At 53.7% G+C, this 7109-nt stretch overlaps 1 pseudogene; it reads left to right on the forward strand.

The window, feature by feature from the left end:
- The window catches only part of LOC147119636 (uncharacterized), a 52740-nt pseudogene extending 46145 nt beyond the window's left edge, over positions 1-6595 (forward strand).
- Positions 6596-7109: the final 514 nt, after the last annotated feature.

Raw genomic sequence — 7109 nt, forward strand, 5'->3', positions numbered from 1 at the left:
TGTAACCTGTGCAGCAGCTGGGGCCTGAAAATCAGCTTCACTGCCCCTGGGCTGGGAAAGGGGGACATGAGGCAACATTCTCCCTCTTACCCCTTTCTACACTCCTTTTACAGGGTTTTAGAAGTGGAGCATTTACAGACAGGAAGCTCAGACCGAACATCACGTCAAGAACAGACAGAGTCGCTCGATTCATCAGGACCTGATTCAGTCACTCCCCCAGTCTGCTGGCACACCAGCGAGTTCACACTGATGAGAGACCTTTTAAATGTTCTGAGTGTGGGAAGAGCTTCAAAATCTACAAGTACCTGAAGCGACACCAGTGGCTACACACTGGGGAGAGCCCATTCACCGGCCCCGTGTGTAGGAAAGGATTCACTCAGCCATCCGCTCCGATGGCACATCAGCTAGATCAAACTAGGGAGAGACCTTTAACCCGCTCCGTGTGTGGGCAGGGATTAATTGCACCCTCCATGCTGCTGAGACACCAGCTTGGCCACACCAATGAGAGACCGTTGACCTGCTCCGTGTTTTTGAAGCGATTCTGTCATTCTGACACCCTCCTGAGACAACAGCTTGTTCACAGTGATGATAGACCGATTAAATGTTCTGACTGTGGGAAGAGATTTAAAAGGTCCCAGGAGCTGAAGAGACACCAGCTGGAGAGAGCAGGAGAGATTCTGTTCACCTGCTCTGTGTGTGGGAAGAGATTCACTCGGTCCTCGAATCTGCTGGCACACCAGCGAGTTCACACTGGGGAGAGGCCGGTGAAACATTCCGACTGTGGGAAAAGCTTTCAAATGTCCCAGGAGCTGAAGGGACACCAGCTGGAGAGAGCAGGAAAGACACCGTTCACCTGCTCCGTGTGTGGGAAGGGATTCACTCAGTCATTCATCCTGTTGAGACACCAGCGAGTTCACACTGGGGCGAGGCCGTTCACCTGCTCTGTGTGTGGGAAGGGATTCACTCAGTCATCCAACCTGTTGAGACACCAGCGAGTTCACACTGGGGAGAGACTATTTAAATGTTCTGCCTGTGGGAAGAGCTTTAAAACCTCTGGGGATCTGAAGCAACACCAGCGAGTTCACTCCGATCAGAGACCATTTACATGTTCTGTCTGTGGGAAGAGCTTTAAAAGCTCCAGGAATCTGAACGGACACCAGCGAGTTCACACTGGGAAGAGGGCATTCACCTGCTCCGTGTGTGGGAAGGGATTCACTCAGTCATCCAACTTGTTGAAACACCAGCAAATTCACACTGATGAGAGACCATTCACCTGCTCCGTGTGTGGGAAGGGATTCACTCAGTCATCAAGCCTGGTGACACACCAGCGAGTTCACACTGATGAGAGACCATTTAAATGTTCTGTCTGTGGGATGAGCTTTAAAAGCTCTGGGAATCTGAAGGTACACCAGCGAGTTCACACTGGGGAGAGACCATTCACCTGCTCCGTGTGTGGGAAGGGATTCACTCAGTCAGCCCACCTGGTGACACACCAGCGAGTTCACAGTGATGAGAGACCATTTAAATGTTCTGACTGTGGGAAGAGCTTTAAAACCTCTGCGGATCTGAAGCAACACCAGCGAGTTCACTCCGATGAGAGATTGTTTACATGTTCTGACTGTGGGATGAGCTTTAAAAGCTCCGGGAATCTGAAGGGACACCAGCGAGTTCACACTGGGGAGAGGCCGTTCATCTGCTCTGTGTGTGGGAAGGGATTCTCTCAGTCCTCGACTCTGCTGAAACACCAGCAAGTTCACACTGTTCTGTAGTGCAGGGCCCTGTAGAAAGCTGGGGTGACATGAACATGGAATGGATGAATGTTTTATAAATTCTTGGACTGCTGTTTAATCTTTAAGACTGTTGTGCTGATGATTCCCTTCGATTGACTGTTGATGGTGTTACATAGAATGTACAGCACAGAAACAGGCCATTCGGCCCAACTGGTCCATACCGGTGTTTATGCCCCACACCCACCCTACTTCAATTAACCCCATCAACATATTCTCCTATTCCTTTCACACTCAAGTGGCTTCCCCTTAAATGCATCTGTACTTTTAGCCTCAACTACTCTTTGTAGTGGCGAGTTCCACATTCTCACCACTCTCTGGGTAAACAAGTTTCCCCTGAATTCCCTGCTGGATTTATTAGTGGCCATCTTATATTTTGTGGATGTTAATATCCAGCCCAGTTATTGGGGTTTTAATATTCTGTATCAATAAATCAGCTTTGTTTGAAACACACAGTCGATTGAGTCCTTGTTTCTAAGATAAGACGAGAGTTAATTGATGACTTGTTACAGACATTCCCGGTCCTCTCAATATCTGTGTCCAGGAGAGAAGCTTCTTTTACTTTGTGCGTTTTATTACCATCGAGGTTCTGGATGTCATTGTGGGGGAATGGAACATTTTAACATTCTCAGCACCTGGTGTCAACATCAAACACTCCCAGGGCAGGTACAGCACGGGTTAGATACAGAGTAAAGCTCCCTCTACACTGTCCCGTCAAACACTCCCAGGGTAGGTACAGCACGGGTTAGATACAGAGTAAAGCTCCCTCTACACTGTCCCATCAAACACTCCCAGGGCAGGTACAGCACGGGTTAGATACAAAGTAAAGCTCCCTCTGCACTGTCCCATCAAAAACCCCAGGGCAGGTACAGCACGGGTTAGATACAGAGTAAAGCTCCCTCTACACTGCCCCATCAAACACTCCCAGGGCAGGTACAGCACGGGTTAGATACAGAGTAAAGCTCCCTCTACACTGTCCCATCAAACACTCCCAGGGCAGGTACAGCACGGGTTAGATACAGAGTAAAGCTCCCTCTACACTGTCCCGTCAAACACTCCCAGGGTAGGTACAGCATGGGTTAGATACAGAGTAAAGCTCCCTCTACACTGTCCCATCAAACACTCCCAGGGCAGGTACAGCGCGGGTTAGATACAGAGTAAAGCTCCTCTACACTGTCCCATCAAACACTCCCAGGGCAGGTGCAGCACGGGTTAGATACAGAGTAAAGCTCCCTCTACACTGTCCCATCAAACACTCCCAGGGCAGGTACATCACGGGTTAGATACAGAGTGTCAGCCGTGGCTCAGGCGGCAGCACTCTCTCCTCTGAGTCAGAAGGTTGTGGGTTGAAGTCCCACTCCAGAGACTCGAGTCTAAAACTCTGTGCTGCCCCTCCAGTGCAGTGCTGAGGGAGTAAAGCCCAGTGCAGAGTAAAGTTCCCTCTGCACTGCTCCACTAACATGCCTGAGCCCCAAACTCAGAAGAGCGCCCTCTGCTGCATTCTTAGGCAGTCCCTCAGAACCACAGATGACTTGCTTCCACATTAAAAATGAGTTCCCAGGTGACTGATGAGTCCAATGCAGGACCTACAGTCCCTGTCACAGGTGGGGCAGACGGTGGTTGAAGGGGCGGGTGGGTGGGGTGCTTGGGTTGACGTGCGCTCCTTCCGATGCCTGCGCTTGGCTTCCGCTTGCTCCCGGCGAAGAGACTCGAGGTGTTCGGCGCCTTCCTGGATGCTTCTCCTCCACTTCGTGCGGTCTTGGGCCAGGGGTTCCCAGGTGTCGGTGGGGATGTTGCACTTTTTCAAGGAGGCTTTGAGGGTGTCCTTGAAGCGTTTCCTCTGCCCACCTGGGGCTCTCTTGCCGTGCCGGAGCTCCGAGTAGAGCGCTTGTTTTGGGTGTCTCGTATCGGGCATGCGGACAATGTGACCTGTCCATCGGAGCTGATTGAGCGTGGTCAGAGCTTCGATGTTGGGGATGCTGGCCTGAGCAACAGCACTGACGTTGGTGCGCCTATCCTGCCAATGGATTTGCAGGACCTTGCGGAGGCAGCGTTGGTGGTACCTCTCCAGTGCTTTGAGGTGCCTGCTGTACATGGTCCATGTCTCTGAGGCATACAGCAGGGCGGGTATCACTGCTGCTCTGTAGACCATGAGCTTAGAGCCGGGTTTGAGGTCCTGGTCTTGAAACACACTCTTCCTCAGGCGATCGAAGGCTGCACTGGCACACTGAAGGCGGTGTTGGACTTCGTCGTCGACCTCTGCCCTTGTTGACAGTAGGCTCCCGAGGTATGGAAAGTGGTCCACGTTGTCACATTCCACTTGTCTCAGCAGCGGGAGAAGCAGGCGGCGGAGGTCCCGCCCCTCGGACACCCCGATTGGTTGGAGGACCCGCCGCCACCTCAGTCCTCCAAGCTCTGCCTGCTGTCTCCCTATTGGTCGGAGCTCCCGTCAGTCACCGCCGTGGAGTTGATCATGTGCCCCAGTCCGGCTCCCTGCAGAAGACAAGGGGCTGCGGCCACTCAATCCGCTCCGCTCGGTGCCGGGAGGGCGCTGAGACGGTGCGGTTTGTATTTTCTTTTTATTTATCTCCCCGCCTGCGCTTCTCTCCGCTATATATAAAAGAAAACTCATAAAACTCACTTTCCGCCGGTGATCCGGACTCTCAGGCGGGGTGTGTGCTGAGCATGCACGCTGCGGGCCAGGCGCCTGTGGAGCAGGAGAGGGTGGGGCCATGGGGCGCATGCGCGGGGTCAGCCACAACTCAGCACGACGGTCGGAGCGCTTTCTGGAGCACGGGGGCTTGTGGGGATTGCAGCCACCATTACTGTTGATCCTTTCAACCAACCTGTGCAGCAGCTGGGGCCTGAAAATCAGCTTCCCTGCCCCTGGGCTGGGAAAGGGCGACATGAGACAACATTCACCCTCTTACCCCTTTCTACACTCCTTTTACTGGGTTTAAAAGTGGAGCATTTACAGACAGGAAGCTCAGACCAAACAGTTTGATTCATCAGGACCTGAATTTCATCAACCATTGCACATGGAAGAGGAGCGCAGCGATCGCAGCGTGCACAAATTGTACACATGTTGCATGTGTGGATGTGGATTCAGCCGATTGCCCGACCTGGAGGGCCCCAAGGGCAGGCACACTGGAGAGAGACGGTATGAATGTGAGGACTGTGGGAAGAGGTTCACCCAGCTGACTAGCCACGAGTGCACTCATATCAGGAACCGACTGCATAAATGCGAGGACTGCGGGACGGGATACCTTCACCCATATGCGCTGGAAGCTGAGCGGCGGGCTCACACCGGGGAGAGGCCGTTCACCTGCTCCGTGTGTGGGAAGGGATTTGCTCAGTCCTCCAACCTGCGGACACACCAGCGAGTTCACAGCGGGTAGAGACCGTTCCCCTGCCCCGTGTGTGGGAAGGGATTCGCTCAGTCCTCCAACCTGCGGACACACCAGCGAGTTCACACCGGGGAGAGACCGTTCCCCTGCCCCGTGTGTGGGAAGGGATTCGCTCAGTCCTCCAACCTGCGGACACAACAGCGAGTTCACACCGGGGAGAGGCCGTTCCCCTGCCCCGTGTGTGGGAAGGGATTCGCTCAGTCCTCCAACCTGCGGACACACCAGCGAGTTCACACCGGGGAGAGGCCATTCACCTGCCCCGTGTGTGGGAAGGACTTTACGTATTTGGCCAACCTGCGGACAAACCAGCGAGTTCACTCTGATGAGAGGCCATTTAAATGTTCAGACTGTGGAAAGAGCTTTAAACGCTCCCAGTATCTGATGAAGCACCAGCGGCTGCACACTGGAGAGAGACCGTACGGCTGCTCTCACTGCCACAAGAGGTTTGTGAACTCCGTGGACCTGCTGACGCATCAGCGAGTTCACACTGGGGCGAGGCCGTTCAGCTGCTCCGTGTGCAGGAAGGGATTCGCTCATTTGTTCAGCCTACGGAGCCACCGGAGAGTACACACCGGGAAGAGTCCGTTCACCTGCTCCGTGTGCGGGAAGGGATTCACTGAGTCCTCGAATCTGCTGGTACACCAGAGAATTCACACTGGGGAGAGGCCATTCACCTGCTCCGTGTGCGGGAAGGGATTCGCTCAGTCTACCCTCCTGCTGATGCACCAGCGAGTTCACACCGGGGAGAGGCCGTTCACCTGCCCCGTGTGTGGGAAGGATTGCACGTGTTTGTCCAACCTGCTGGGACATCAGTGAGTTCACTCTGACGAGAGGCCATTTAAATGTTCAGACTGTGGGAAGAGCTTTAAACGCTCCCAGTATCTGATGAAGCACCAGCGGCTGCACACTGGAGAGAGACCGTACAGCTGCTCTCACTGCCACAAGAGGTTTGTGAACTCCGCGGACCTGCTGACGCATCAGCGAGTTCACACCGGGGAGAGGCCGTTCACCTGCTCCGTGTGCGAGTAGGGATTCGCTCATTCGTTCAGCCTGCAGACCCACCGGAGAGTACACACCGGGAAGAGTCCGTTCACCTGCTCCATGTGTGGGAAGGGATTAGCTGAGTCCTCGAATCTGCTGGTACACCAGAGAATTCACAATGGAAAGAGGCCATTCACCTGCTCTGTGTGTGGGAAGGGATTCGCTCAGTCTACCCTCCTGCTGATACACCAGCGAGTTCACACTGGGAAGAGGCCGTTCATCTGCTCCGCGTGTGGGAAGGGATTCACTCGGTCCTTTCACCTGCTGAGACACCAGCAAGTTCACACCAAGGAGAGACCGTTCACAGGTGGCACAGGATTGATTCAGTCCTCCAGCCAACTGAAACAGCAGCCACTTTGAAGTGGAGAGAGGCTGTTCACCTGCTCCTAGTGCAGGAAGGGATAAACTCCGTCGTCCAGCCTGCTCGGACACCAGCGAGTTCACACCGGACAGTTGCCGTTCGCTGAGCGTCCAACCTATTTAGAGAGCTGCGAGTTCCCACTGAGACCCTGTAAAATGTTCTGACCATGGGAAGAGATTTAAAAGTGCTGTCACACTGAGGCGAGGCCATTCAACAGGGGTTCAGGAGGAGGTCATCAGACAGGTCCAAACAATCCCATTTCCTGAGTGTGACATCGAGTGTACAGCACAGAAAGAGGCCATTCGGCCCAACAGGTCCATGCTGGCGTTTATGCTCCACACGAGCCTCCTCCCGCCCTACTTCATCTAACCCGAGCAGCATATCCTTCTCGCAGTAACCAAGCTTGTGTATAAGAACAGGCCACTTAAACCGGTCAGTTGGAACAGACTCGAGAAGATCGCGCGTGAATCCACTGTACTTCTATTCTCCAGATTGAGGGAATTATATACGACA

This window comes from Somniosus microcephalus, chromosome 4 (genome assembly GCF_052327205.1).
Source record: "Somniosus microcephalus isolate GS21.2 chromosome 4, FLI_Smic_1.0, whole genome shotgun sequence".
In the NCBI taxonomy this organism is placed as follows: domain Eukaryota; kingdom Metazoa; phylum Chordata; class Chondrichthyes; order Squaliformes; family Somniosidae; genus Somniosus; species Somniosus microcephalus.